The sequence below is a fragment of the Grus americana genome, chromosome 1 (assembly GCF_028858705.1).
Source record: "Grus americana isolate bGruAme1 chromosome 1, bGruAme1.mat, whole genome shotgun sequence".
NCBI lineage: Eukaryota > Metazoa > Chordata > Aves > Gruiformes > Gruidae > Grus > Grus americana.
The window spans coordinates 42,926,798-42,941,141 of NC_072852.1; the positions used below are offsets into that span (position 1 = coordinate 42,926,798).

Consider the following 14,344-nt stretch of genomic DNA (forward strand, 5'->3'; position numbering starts at 1 on the left):
TTTCATTAAAGGATTCGATCAAAAATTCAAAATAGAAGATGCTTGTCTTACTTGCCCTGAGATTTTTCATTACTGAAATTCAAATCCTCAAGCTATTTTATTCCCCTGAAGGAATACAATCTCTGCCACAATGAGTTAAGTTCTCCTTGCTACAGTTACTTCAACTTTTAGGAGCTAAGTGAATGAACAGAATTCTACCAACGTGACTGACAGTACAGTAAACCAAAGTTTATTTGAAGATCTGGAATTCTGCATTAGAGAACATGGACTCAGCCTGCAAGACTCAGGTCTCACTCAGGATTGTGAAAAGTCTGTTAAAAACCTTCATAACATACATACCTACAATGCCTTGTTTCAGTTTCACTTGTGCACACATGTTTATTGTCGATTATGCAAGAAGCTAAAAAAACAGACCACACATTTCCAGGGTGCTCAGTAAGCAGATCACCATAACAAGTCACCTGCCTGCACCCACGAACAGTTTTTGAGTGAGGCAGGGGCTAGATGAAGCACAAGGATGGCAAGAGCATTACTGTGCTGTACACACACCGCGCTACAGCAGATCCAGCAATTGGGCTGGCTGCATAGATGCAGCTCACTACTTCTGCACACTTCCAGCAGTCCCAACACTCACTTCCTAGTGTTGGGAATGCCAGAGAAAGACTAGGGGCTCTGAAAATCACCAGATCTACCACCTGTGCACAAGATCCCATTCTACAATCCTCTGTCCTCAGAAACTGGAACACATGATATGCAAGGCCAATCACAAAATACAGACAAAGTGGAGGGAGAGGAGATTGTTAATATATACCACTCTCACAGGAGTAAGTAGACCACAAAAACAAAAGCTCAGGTATCAACAGCCTAATCCAAGCGCTTATATCAACGTTTCAGTACCTGAAGCCCTGAGCAGCCTAAACTTTTCTGGTACAGAGGCATCCAAGTCACTCAAATTTCAGTGTATGTAGATTTCAAATTCCATTTTGCCCTAAAAATTGAGATAACTTCTGGATTTATGAGAGGCTGGAAGCCATTCAGCTAGCTTCAATCCAAGTACAGTGCCATTCTCATCCTTTAAGGAGTTTACCATGGTAAAAGGGGCACAGCAAGAAGCTCAGTTAGCTACTAACCAGCTACTAAGCATTTTTGTCAGAAAGTACCTACAGATGTACACAGCTTTAAGCCTTAGCTCAAGTTTTATTTCATGACTGAAATGTAAATAATCAGGCATTATCTCCTGATTAACATAAGGTCCACCAGCAGGAGTTAAATCCCAATGGAGGGGGTGAATGATTTGTCATACCTTGGACACTCAGTGTTCACCTCTCTTACCTTCCTCAAAGGAGTTAGAGCATGAAACGTAAGTATATCTACATAAGGGTTCAAACACCAAATGGACACACACAAAACTGCAATGTGCTTGGAGATAAACTGTGGAAGATGCTGCCGTATTATTACCATATCACAGTCACTTGAAGAAAGGTTTGCATTTTCTTCTGCAAGCAAATGGGGAAGGTTTGGTATTAAACATTGAAACCATCACAAGTACTGACAGTGTAAGTCCCCTAAATATCCAATATGGAGTATATGGAATACGTTTTATATTGAGATAAATAAATATGAATGCCAAACACAAGCCAATACTTCCAATTCTAGTTACTGGATCTTTCAGGTAATTTCTTGGTCTTCCTTGGTGACAGACATCATGTACCTCCTCTACCTGCTGCTGTGGACATCGGACACATCCACCATCAGGAGGAAAGCAAAGGCCTCATTTTGGGTGATATCAGCTAGCAGGCACACAGAGAAGCGACATGCTGAACTCCAGAAAACCGAAAAATGCCCTTTCTGAGGCAGGAAGCAAGAGTTCTCCGTCCCCTGGCTGAATCTCTGGGTCCCCCTGCCAGCAGCGAGCAGCACAGCACACGCTGGACGCGGCTCCCCGCTCGAAAGCGAGAACAAGGCGCGGGAGCCAGCACAAGGCCACAGCGCGCTGCCATCCGCCGTCCCCCCGCGCTGTCCACCCCTCCACCATGTGCGCATCCGCCGCCCGCCCGGCCACCCCCGCCGGCGGCCGTGCCCGCCCGGCACCCAGCCCTCCCCCCCCCCCGCCTCCACCGCGTCCCTCACCGCGGCCGGCCGGACACACACACACACCCGCTACTCCCCGTGCGGCTTTCCGGCCTCGCTGCCCTCCCCCTCCCCGGCAGCGCCCCGCGGCGCCGCCGCTGGCCCCGCTCCGTCCCCACGTGTTGCCAGGCGGACCCGCCTCTCCTCAGCGCCGGCCCGAGCAGCGCGCCCCGGCCTAGTCCGGCCCGGCCCCTCCGCTGGGCGCGGGGGGCGGCGGAGAGACGCGCGGAAGGGGGGGGGGGGCGGCAGGCAGCGCTCCCCGCCGAGGGGCCGGGCGAGCAGCGGCGCTGCTGGCGCCGCCACCCCGTGGGCCGCGAGGGAGAGGTTCGGGGCGGCGCGGGCACCGACGGCCCCCTGCGCCCCGGCGGCCGAGGGGCCCCGCTAGGCCAGGCCGACACCCGCGGCCTCCCCGCGCGGGAGCGGGGGCCAAGCGGCCCCCGCTCGCTCCCCCCCACACGCACCCCCCCCTAGCCCCGGGGGCGGCGGCGGCCCGCGGCGCGGCGCCCCGCCCGGTACCTGCGCGGGCCGGGGCTGGCGGTGACTCAGGAGCGAGGAGGAGGCGCCGCGCGGCTGGCGGTAAAAAGACCCGAGCTCCCGCCGCTCGCGCTCATATAGAATTAACGTCACCACGTAACACACTCCCCCCCTCCCCCGCGCGCCCGGGGTCTCCTGGCAACGCGCGCGCGCGCTCGCTCGCTCTCGCTCGCGCCGGCTGCCTCGGGCGCGCGCCGGCCGCCGGCCCAGGTTGGGGCCTGTCCCGGCGGTCGCCCTTCCCCCACGCGCCCGCTGCCGCCGGGCCGGGAGGCGCGGAGGAAAGGCCCGGGCGTGTCATCCCCCCGGGACGTGGGTCCTCTCACGTACCTCGGGCTGGGCCCTCGTCCACGCCGCTGCCCCACGCCTGGGTGGCACCCCGCCCGCAAACCCACCAGGCGCGGGGGCCGAACCGTGGCACCCAGAGCCGTTCCCCCGCTTGGTGGGGCGCAGCGCGGCGCAGAAAGCACCTCCTCCCCGGCGGGAGGGTGGCGAGGACGGACCTGCCGGGGAGTCGGGACGTAATGCTACCCCGAGCACTTCAGTGCTGCTTTAAACCTGAACTGGGAGGGTTTCTGACGGCACCAGGGCAAAACAGCCGCAGTCTGCCAAGTAGGTGCGGACTTACTCAAAGAGGTAAAACCCTGTTCGCAAAGGCTACAGGTACCACAGAGCCACAGTCAGCGCTGAAAACCATGGTGGTTAAAATGCTGTTTCATCAGTTTCGATCGTTCCCGCCGTGGCCAGCACGGACAGCCAGAGGCAGCAACAGCTTCAGCCCTCCCAATTTAACTTGCCGTACTTGCCTGCTACAAATGCGAGCTCCAAGTGAAGCCTTTCCTAAAACTGATTCCTTCCTAGGGCTTCTTTCCCATGCACGTGGTCTTGAGTAATAGCATGGAGCACACTTGGAGAAGATATCTCTGATCTACACTAAACTTAGAGAAACGTAAAATGTCTTTGAGACTTGTAGCTCCTCTTGGCTGGTGTGAGCCAATGATTTCAAACGTTGTTAGAGGCAGGTGGGATGAACATACACACGGTGTGATGGCATAAGAGCTGTTTACTGAGGGTATATCACCAGATATTTAATCTGTTTTCTCTACATTTTACTAAATTCTTGCATCTACTTGTCTAAAGCAATCTGCAGTCTAAATGTATCTGTTTAAATCATGGAAATGACAGCAGAAAGCAAAAGAAGAAGTGGTGGATCTGCCTAGTATCTGCAATACAATCTATGTTAAGAACAAGCAAAAGATAAAGGATCCTGTTCTTCACTGTGCAGGGCCACACCAGCTTTGTTCCAGTATATGGCAGTAAAATCTCAGCCCCCAAAAGCAGATGTCTTTGTGGTAAGGAAATCCCATCTTCAAGACAAAAGTTAATGGAGAGAACTTAAGGATGCCCTATTCCCCAGCACATTGAATTTGAGGAGGTGGGCTTTATTATAACATGCCATTTAAAATAGCTAGAAACTGCAAAAGTGTGAGGAGGTGTCCTGGTTCAATCCCAGCCAGTACCTAAGCACCATGCAGCTGCTTGCTCACCCCTCCCCGCTAAGGGAATGGGGAGAAGAATGGGAAAAAAACTCATGGGCTGAGATAAAGGCAGTTTAATAGGATAACAAAGGAAGAGAATAATAATAATAGTAATAACAGTCATAATAATAACAAACAGACAAGTGATGCACAAATGCAATTGCTCACCACATGCAGGAAAAAAACCCACCTGATGCCCAGTGTGTTTCTGAGCAGCGATCCCACTTCCCGGCTCGCCTCCCCAGTTACATACGGAGCATGCTGTTCTGTGGCAGGGAATATCCCTCCGGCCAGCCTGGGTCAGCTGTGCTGGCTGTGCTCTCCCAGCTTCTTGTGCACCTGGCAGGGCACAGTGAGAAGCTGAAAAGTCCTTGACTTGGTGTAGACACTACAACTACCCAGCAACAACTAAAACATCGGCATGTTGTCAACATTATTCTCATACTAAATCCAAAACACAGCACTATACCGGCTACTAGAAAGAACATTAATTCTATCTCAGCCAAAATCAGGACAGGAGGCAAAAGAAAGATCCAGGCAAAAGGTTGCAGAGCATAGTCCAAGTGATAAGAATTAGGGAGAAACAGGGATGAATATGTTATGTGATTCTAAAATGAAAGTACCTGTAGCCCCCTTGTAACCCTCAGATTTTAAAATTGTACTAGTTGCTAATTTTTTATTTATCTGAGATGTCTGGTGCTTGGGAGTATGAAGAGAGCAGAGGTATACAGGAGACAATTGATAAAAATGAGCAATCGATTGGTATTTATTGCAACACCAATTATATGCTATTGCAGGCGTTCCCTTTATTCAATCAGCTAAAAGTGGCAATCATCAGTAAACAAGTGATTCACAAGGCGGCGGCTAGCCTTGCTTGTCCTTCTGAGACCTGCCGCCTCGTGACAGGCAGAACCCTGAGGTGAGACCCCGCGGCCCCTGTAGAGGCGTGATGTGCAGAAGAAATGAGATGTGCAGAAGCCAGCAGTGTGGAGTAGAGAGCAAGCTAGTCAACAGCAGGGGTCAAGGTGTCGGGGGCAGGTCCAAACAGGTCTAAGCTGGAAACTTCTAGACTGGAGGGAAATGCCTTTTCATCCAAAATTTTTCATTAAGAAGCAGTTTCTGTGAACAACTACATAGGAGGGGACAAGGTAGAGGCCATACAGACACCACTCCTGCTTCCACATGGCTCCTGCCATCACACGTCTATGGAAAGAGGAAAAGACAAGCCTGTTTCTTACAATACCTGAATTGTATGCACATGCAAGCTTTCTAGTTTGGGTTGTTTTGCTGTCAAAACAGTTCAGCTTATCCTGACGTGTGCAGTCGTGACAATGAAACTAAAGAAACTTTAAAGTTCGACTTGAGTTGAAATTAAACGTATACTTGAGTTTTAATAGCCCATATATTTTTCTTTGCTTTGAATTTTCATCTTCCTCTGTGTTTCCCATGCTTTAGAGCATGCTCTGCAACTTTTAGTTTCAGTCTGGCTGGATAGTTGAAGTGCTGCCTTGGTATTGCACAGAAAGTCAAACTAACGACATTTTTTGAATAATAGGAATCAAATCCTCTGAGAACACATTAGATACTGGCACAGGTATATTTTTCTCATAAACACGTGTTATTTTTCAAAATATTACTACCCGAAGCATTTTTAAAAGCCTTAAAACATGTGTGCAAGAAATGTGCCGGTGTGGTCACTGAATGCGCAGACACAGCATTTTCTCCAAGCTGGAAGAGCTTTGGTAAGCCACGCTAGGAGAACTGCCCTGTGGCATAGAAGCTGGGCCAAGTCTCCTGGGGACAGGGACTTGAGGTCAAATTGCTGCTCCAAATCAGAAGAAGAAGAGTTTGAACCGGGTCCCTCGCATGCTAGTTGAGTGTCTCATGGAGCTATTAAACATCATGGAATCTGACCTCTCCTTTGAGTGCGTAGGCCTTATCAGCTCTGCGCACATTTGAGTCCTTCCCGCCACAGCTGGCTTCGCTGACTTGCACGTTGGCTGTAGACAAAGGCCGTGAGGATGCTCAGGGCTGGAGCACGGGCCTAGGTTTTTACGTGGAGGGGGCTGAAGATGGTCAGGCACCGAAGCCGTTACAGAAGGCTAAGCCAGTGTTTCTGTAATGGCCTGTTGCAACAAATGAGTTTGGCACTTGCATCCAGGCTGAATCTTCCCAAGCACAGCATGCATCCTGTGCTAAGCTAAAGCGACAGTGCTTTAGCTTAGGGAAATGTGTTGGTCATGGAGCTTGGTATGCTTACTTCAGATCAAGAACTCCTCTGTGGCAGGCGATTCACTGAACATTTAAGCTGCTTTCAGTCCCTTTTGTACTAACAGAAAAATGCAAAAGGTCCTTGGTATGGACCTGGATCTGATTACATGAACACCTTCAGGGTACCAGGCACGCTTGGCACTTACCAAAGGCTCAGCTTTACAGGACTCAGGACCTGCTCAGCACTGCAAACCTGCAGTATATGAAAAGCTATGAGCACGCGTTCTCTTCCGGTCATAGCTGATTTCAGCTCACCCCGACTGTTTTCCAAAGTACTGATTGCCCAAGGTTACCGTCTCCTGAAATCTGTTGGCAGTGCTCCTCATGTGAGCACTGAGTTACAACGAGGGATGATATGAGTGCTCCTTGTCTGCGTCTGTCTGAGGTAGCTGGCTGAGTTACAATCACCATGGAAGTTATCATCAGCCACCGAAAATGAGAACACCCTCACTGAACTATTTACAGAATAAAACCCCCAAAGTTCCCCAAGTGCCACAAAGAGATGTCTTTTCCTCAGTACAGCTTCAAACCATGATGAAATCCAGTGCGGAAGTACTAGGTTTACCAGTACACAATGAAAGCAGTGAATCCAGAGTATTCCTTTTAAAAGACTGAATTGCTTTTTTTGTGGCCAAAAAGCAATTCTTTCAACTCTTACTGAATGATTATTTCAAATTACGTGGCTAGCCAATGAATGATACAGAGCAGAGCTGTTAGTTCTTCCATGTATTGTTTACTTTTTGAGGAACTACTTGTTTTCTGAAAGAAAGTACATCACCCCAGAAAGCAAGTCATAGTTTATAAACAGCGCTGCAGATGGCATAGAAAGTTCTGCTGAACTATCACATGGCAAATCATGTAAATCCCTGTGTAGAGCTGAATGAACACCTCTCACAGATTTCTCTTTTACACTTGCTTTTGCTTTTGTGAAACAAGAGCAAATTTTCCCTCAGGGAACACATTTGCAGACAGGGGTAGCAGCAAAATACAGTGTGTGTAACCTTTGAGATACTGTCATAAAAGACAAAGAAAAATGATATGGTTTGGAAAAAGTGAAATGCTGAAATGTGATTATATACTTTTTGACATAATAAACCTTCAACATCTTTCATTTCTCAATATTTTTAACTCTCCAGGGACTAAATTGTGACTCTTGTCTTACATTATAGGGACTGCTCATAGGTAGGGAAGGTATAAACCAAAAGTAACAGGGGAAAAAAAAAAAAAAACCTAGAGGAGAGATGAAGAAAATAGGGATACAGTTTGGAGTGATAAACTGGGGAAAAAAGTGATGCAGTTGTATTGAAATGGATGTACAAGTACTTCAGAGGTAGTACAGAAGTTAAAATCTCAAGTACAGTGCACTTGGTGGTTTTTAGGGTCATTTCCAGGGGCTGGAACTCACTGCAGGGTTTGGTTTTTTTACTGCATTTACTCTGAAATAATTCTATCAGAAAAGCCCAACTGTGCTAACTGAAATATCACTCTAGAACAGCCTTTTTAAAGAAGCTGTATGTAGAAACCGATGAATTATTAAATTATTACATTAGAACAAATCTTTTTATAATGCATATAAATTAGTTAAGTCATAAGAAAAAAAGACATTAAATAGAAGAAGCTGTACCTCTTGTAGTGCCTGCGGTTGGTCTTAATGTATCTAACATGACAGTAAAAATATATACAGAGGGGTCCTTGTTTCTAGTCTTATTGGTTACTTCACGTGATAAAATAAAATGCCACAGAGTAGTCAAGGGTTTTGCAGTGGTCTGTAAGGATGTAAGTAATATATTACCTAAGAGCTGCCCAACTTTTTCATAGCTTCCTTGTACATGCGAGGAGGAAGGTCACTCCCTTAAACTACTCTGGTTCTTTGACCTTCACAGGTTTAATGGTTTGGAGTTTGGTTTGATTTGGTTTGGCTTTTTCACTGTATGAGGGTGCACTAACCACTGCCGGTACTCTCTGTCACTGCTAAAAATGCCCACAGTAGCACCCCCAGCAGGGACAGGATCTATATTCAGCCCCAGAACTGGGCAGGAAATGGTTCTGAGCCATATGAAAAAACAGCATCCCAAATAGGGAGGGAAAGACAATAGCCCATTCTCATGGACTGTAATCCCTCCCTCCCCTTTTCCCCCAAAAAAATCACAGATGGAGCAAATCCTAACATTCCATTTAGATCATCTGCAGTTGTTTTGTTTTGATTTTTACCACTTCACTATGTCTTTACTAGCATTAATTCTAAGTTTGCAATTAAAAATCATGATAAAGCTCAAATCTTGCATTTTATTAGGAAATCCTGACAGTTTTAGAACTTTTTGTCCCATATTCTTTTTGAGCTGAAACATTTGCTAAGACTAACTCTTTTGGACGAGCAATTTAATTTTCAATGAATTGGCCATTACCAATTTAATCTCTGACTTTGGTCTTTAAAAAAGAGTTCTCAGCAGCTGTAGTCAGAGTATGACCTGGCCCAGGAGAGCTAGTTCCTTCCTTCCTTTCAGCCTGATTTCTCAGAAAATGGTGAACCTTCAATAAGCACAGACACGGATGCAGACTACTTGCTTTCCTCAGTACGTTTTTCTAAGTCTTTGGGTTTTTCAGCAACATGGGCAACACTTTTGCCTGAAGGCAGGTGCCTTGGCATCACGTAGCAGTGCAGAATACGGCTGGAAAGAATTGCAGCTACCCAACTTCAGTCAGCAAAGAAATTAATGTCTCAAAATTATAGTTCGAAACACAGCACTTCAAGTGGTTGGCATTCAAAGGCTGATCAGCTGCAACAGCAAAAGCTGTCTGAAGAATGTCAAAATAGGGATATGAACAAGCTTTTTAAAATAAATTTGTTAGAAAAGGTGTATATTTAAAACTTTTTTGTAATGATCATTTTCTGTCTTCACTCCTGTACTGCTTCCTCTGTAGCTTTGGCCTGAGGCTAGAGCTGAGAGGGGAAAAGAGGAAAGGGAAGGATATTCAGCTGAAGATCTTTGAGTTTGGGTCAACAGCTGCAGTATCTCACGTTATCCCTGCACGTTCCCAGATACAGTTTCTTAGGACAGTCTGTCAGGGACTGTTCTGTTCTGTCACAGAGGGTGGCTGGAAGAGTTTGTACTGATGGGATTCAAAGATGCTAAAATCCTGTTTACTGTAAACTTTTGATCAGAAGATCATGCTGGATATTAATGTTGCTGCAACCCTTGGACATGAAGGTCCCCATCTACTGACCTGAACTGCTGTCTAGGGAGGTTTGCTGCTTGCTGGGGGCTCAGATCTGGGATACTATGGAAAGACTGATGTGGCTTGTCCAGCCCCCAGATTGTTAACCCCTGCTGTTCTTCCAGGTGGACACCAATGCTGCTACTAGGGGAGACCTGGAGTGTATTGAGCATGACTACATGACTCTGGGTGAGGGCATGGGAGCCCAAATGATTTTGTCCTTGATCTTGTTGGTGAGGGGGAAGGGCTTGACAGGGAGTGGATGTATCCTTTGGATCAACATCTGTTTGCGCAGCTGGTGTCAATGACAGGGATTTGTTTTTTATGACCATGGGTCCTTTGTGAGGACTGAAGAGTGTTGGGAAGAAATGCAGGTCAAAAACATCTTTGCCAATGGCTGACCAACCTGGTAAAGAGAGATTGAAACTTCAGTGATCGGCGAGGGAAATGTCAACTTACAGTTAAGTGAGGAAGTGGTGGACTGGGTTGGCAATTAAAAGATGCAGGGTGGACAAGAGAAACCTTGAAACCAGCAGTACAGGACTGGAGAGGACCTCAGGCATATACACTCAAATGAGGTAATGCCAAGGGACAATATTACGGGAGAAACTCTCACACTTTTCCTGGAAAATCAGCACAGCTGGGTGCCTCTCTGAAATGCCTGTACACTAACGCATGCAGCATGGGGAGCAAACAGGAGGAATTCAAGCTCCAGGTGCCATTGCTACAATCTCATTGGGGTGCAGAGACATAGCAGGATAGCTCACATGGCTGGAGTGCTGCCACGGAGGGATCCAGGTGCATTGGGTGTCCTTTAAGGAGAGGGAGGAGAGGGAATTGCCCTTTAAGTGAAAGCAGCCAGGATGTGTGGGGCTCTCCCTACAGATGGATGATAAGCTGGGGGGAGAGTTTACCAGTTAGGATGTGAGGACAGACTAACAAGGGCAACATTGTGGGTGTTTGCTGTAGACCACTTGATCAAGAAGAAGTAGATGAGGTACCTTCTTTAAACAACTGGAAGAAACCTCATGTTCACAGGCCCTGGTCCTCACAGGAGACTTCAACTACCCCAATATCTGCTGGAGGCACAGCACAGCAAGGCACAAGCAGTCCAGGTTTCTGGAGTGCATTGATGGTTACTTCCAGACACAGATGATCAAGGAGCCAATGATGGGAGGCACTCTGCTGGACCTCATACTTACAAACAAGGAAGAACTGGTCAGGGGCATGAAGCAACCTTTGGGAACAACCTTGGCTGCAGTGACCATAAGACGGTGGAGTTCAGGATACTGAGGGGATAGAGCAAGGCAAAATCAGGAATCAGGACCCTGAACTGCAGGGCAACAGACTTTGGCCTGCTCAGAGACGTACTTAGAGGAATCCTATAACAGATGGATCTGCAGAGAAGAGAGGTCCAGGCAAGTTTGCTGATTTTTCAAGGACTGTCTCCTCAAAGCTCAAGAGGAGTCTATCTTGTTTTGCAGGAAGTCAAGACAAGGAGCTCCTGACAAAACTCTGACATAAAAAGGAAGTATAACAAGAGGTGGCAGTAGGGGCAGGTGACCTGTGAGGAATATAGAGACACTGTCTGAGCATGCAGGAATAGCATTAGAAAAGCCAAAGCCCACCAGGAGTTGAATCTGATAAGGGACATGAAGGGCCATCAGAAGGGCTTCTACAGGTATCTCAGCAGAAAGGACCCAGTGCTGAATGGGACCAGGAACTGTAACAGATGACACAGAAATGGCCAAGGTAGTAAATTCCTTCTTTGGCTCAATTTTCACAGATAAGATTTGCCTTCAGGAATTCCAGGTCCCTGAAAACAGACAGAAAGTTTGGAGCAAGGAAGACTTACCTTTGGTGGAGGAGGATGAAGTTAGGGAACACTTAAATCGACTGGACACACAGAAGTCCATGGGACCTGACAGAATGTAGCCATGAGTGCTGAGGGAGCAGCTAATCTCATTGCAAGGCCAATCTCAATCATCTTTGAAGGGTCTTGGTAATCAGGAGAGGTTACTGAGGACTGGAAGAAAGCAAATGTCACTCTTATTTTCAGGAAGGGCGAGAAGGATGATGCAGGGAACTATAGGCTGGTTAACCTCACCTTGATCCCCAGGAAGGTAATGGAGCAAATCCTCCTGGGAACCGCTTCCAAACACATGGAAGACAAGAAGGTGATTTGAAGTACTCAGCATGGATTTACAAAGGGGAGATTGTGTCTCACCCTCCACTAGCCTTCTACGATGAAATGACTGGCTTGGAGGATGATGGGACAGCAGTGGATGTTTATTTTTACTTATGTTGAAAGCATGGTTTCAACACTGTCTCCCATAACATCCTCATAGACAAGCTGATGACTAAATTAAGTGGGCAGTGAAGTGGACTAAAAACTGGCTGTGTGGCTGGGCCCAGAGGGTTGTGATCAGCAGCACAAAGTCCAGCTGGAAGCCAGTCACTGGTGGTGTACCCCCGGGGTCAACACTGGGGCCAAGATTGTTTAACATCTTCATTAATGACCTGGATAGTAGGACAGCATGCACCCTCAGCAAGTTTGCAAAACTTGATACAAAACTGGGAGGCCTGGCTGATATACCAGATGCTGCTATTCAGAGAGACCTCCGGAGGCTGGAAAAATGGGCTGACAGGAAACTCATGAAATTCAGCAAAAGGAGATGTAAAGTCCTGCCTCTGAGGAGGAACAACCCCAGGCACCAGGACAAGCTGGAGAATGATAGGCTGGAAAGCAGCTTTGCAGAAAAGGACCTGGGGATCCCAATGGATACCAAGTGGAATACGAGCCAGCAATGTGCCCTCGCCATGAAGAAGACCAACAGCCTTCTGGGTTGCATCAGATCAAGGGAGGTGATCCTTCCCCTCTGCACCACCCTAGTGAGACGTATCTGGAGTGCTGAGTCCAGTCCTGGGCTCTCCAGAAAAGGAGAGATATGGACATACCTATTGGGTCTGGAAAAGAACCATGAAGATGATTAGGGACTGGGACATCTCTGATATGAGGACAGGCTGAGAGCTGGGACTGTTTAGTCTTGAGAGGAGAAGGCTCAAGGGGATCTTATCAATGTTTATGAACACCTGCTAGGGGGTAGGCAAAGAAGACAGAGCCAGACTCTTCTCAACAGTGCAGAGTGAAAAGGGAAGGGGCAATGGGCACAAATTGAAAAATGCAAAATTCCATTTAAACATATGAAAAAAGTTCTTCACTCTGAGGGTGATCAAACATTGGCAGAGGTTGCCCAGAGGGATCATAGATTCTCCATCCTTGGAGATATTCAAACCCCAATTGGATACAGCCCGCAGCAACCTGCTCTAGCTGTTCCTGCTTTGAGCAGGGGTTTGGAGTAGACGATCTCCAGAGGTGCCTTCCAGCCTCAACTATTCTGTGATTCCGTGATATTTACATAAAAGCCTTGTTGACATTTGATGTTCAGGGATGTGAGATTGAAAAGCTGTGAAAAAAAATGCAGCTAAATTTTTCATAACGAAAGAGGCAAAGTCATACTATTAATTTAAAACCACTGGAACAATGGCACAGCATGTCTAACATACACAGCTCTCACATGTCTGTCTGATTAATTCCAAAATGTTCATGTAGAAGGCAGATCAAAATTGTTCTCCATGATTTGCATGGCACGTTTGCATGGGGAAATAAAGCCTTCATACCTGGCGAACTGAAAGTTGGCTATTTTCTCTGCAGTTTATTAGGTCTCTTTCTATAAAGCCATGCTGGGTCTTGGTTATAAATATAGATTTTACCTTTCTGCAGAAGAGCCGACTGCTTCTGCATCATTTAGTCTTATCACCTCTGTGCATTTCAAATCATACCTGTAGTCTAATTTAGGCAGTTTTCTTATGAAACATAACAGTATTTAAAAGCTGAGGGTACTGATAAAACTGCTTTGGAGTTTTTGCTTGTCATATTGTTTTGTTGCTTTATTTTGATGCTTTTACTTTTCATCTTTCTCTGTCTCCCACTGCAATAAGCAGACCTGCCATTCTTAAGAACTTTGTGGTATTGCTACATTAGCTGAAAAAGGATGAAGGACAGAAACTAGGCAAAAAAAACATAAAGGGAAGTTGCAAAGGATGGGAGAAGAGCAAAGGAGAGGAAGTTTGATGAGAGCTGTGGGATTTGCTACGTGAAGTAACCAAAGCTTTTAAAAATAAGGAGTGGAATTAATTCCACCTAACTTCAGATGTTCTCGGCTGCAATATCTCAACTTTCCTGGGTTGCCTTAATAGTGAAGAAAGAGAAGCTCTTGTACAGTGTAATTCACCTGGGCTATTTTAATTGTCTGCTTGAAGGTGGGATGACTTGTGCCCTAGAAATGCCTCTTCCCGTCTACTGGCAATACAAGGCCTAGGGGATGAGCTCAAATGTAAGCATGTGCATTTACTGAATCAGCCTAAATTCTCTAGCGCAATTTTGGACACCTAAAGTGAAGAAAAGTCTGGGCAGCTCGTACCTGCCAAAGCTGGTGGTGCCCCAGAGCACCTGGAACATGAATTGTCCAGTATATTTATTTTGCATGTTTAGTGCTGGTTTTCCTTTCTCTTTTCCACAGCGGTGTCTGGGTCTGAAATGCAGAGAGTATACGTAGGGTCTGGTTGTGTGGCTTCGTTTGGGGCTGGAAGGATGA

The 14,344-nt window shown here is 46.9% G+C and overlaps 1 protein-coding gene across 4 annotated transcripts in view; it reads right to left on the minus strand.

Annotated features, from left to right (window-relative positions):
- The window catches only part of NAP1L1 (nucleosome assembly protein 1 like 1), a 35,336-nt gene extending 32,171 nt beyond the window's left edge, over positions 1-3,165 (minus strand). Inside the window, exon 1 of one of the 4 annotated variants that reach the window (XM_054816240.1) lies at positions 2,992-3,165. The gene's annotated coding sequence lies outside the window, so the exon portion shown is untranslated. Of the gene's footprint in view, positions 1-2,646; positions 2,855-2,991 lie in introns of those variants that run through there. The other 3 variants (XM_054816215.1, XM_054816223.1, XM_054816231.1) reach the window with 3 other exon arrangements.
- Positions 3,166-14,344: the final 11,179 nt, after the last annotated feature.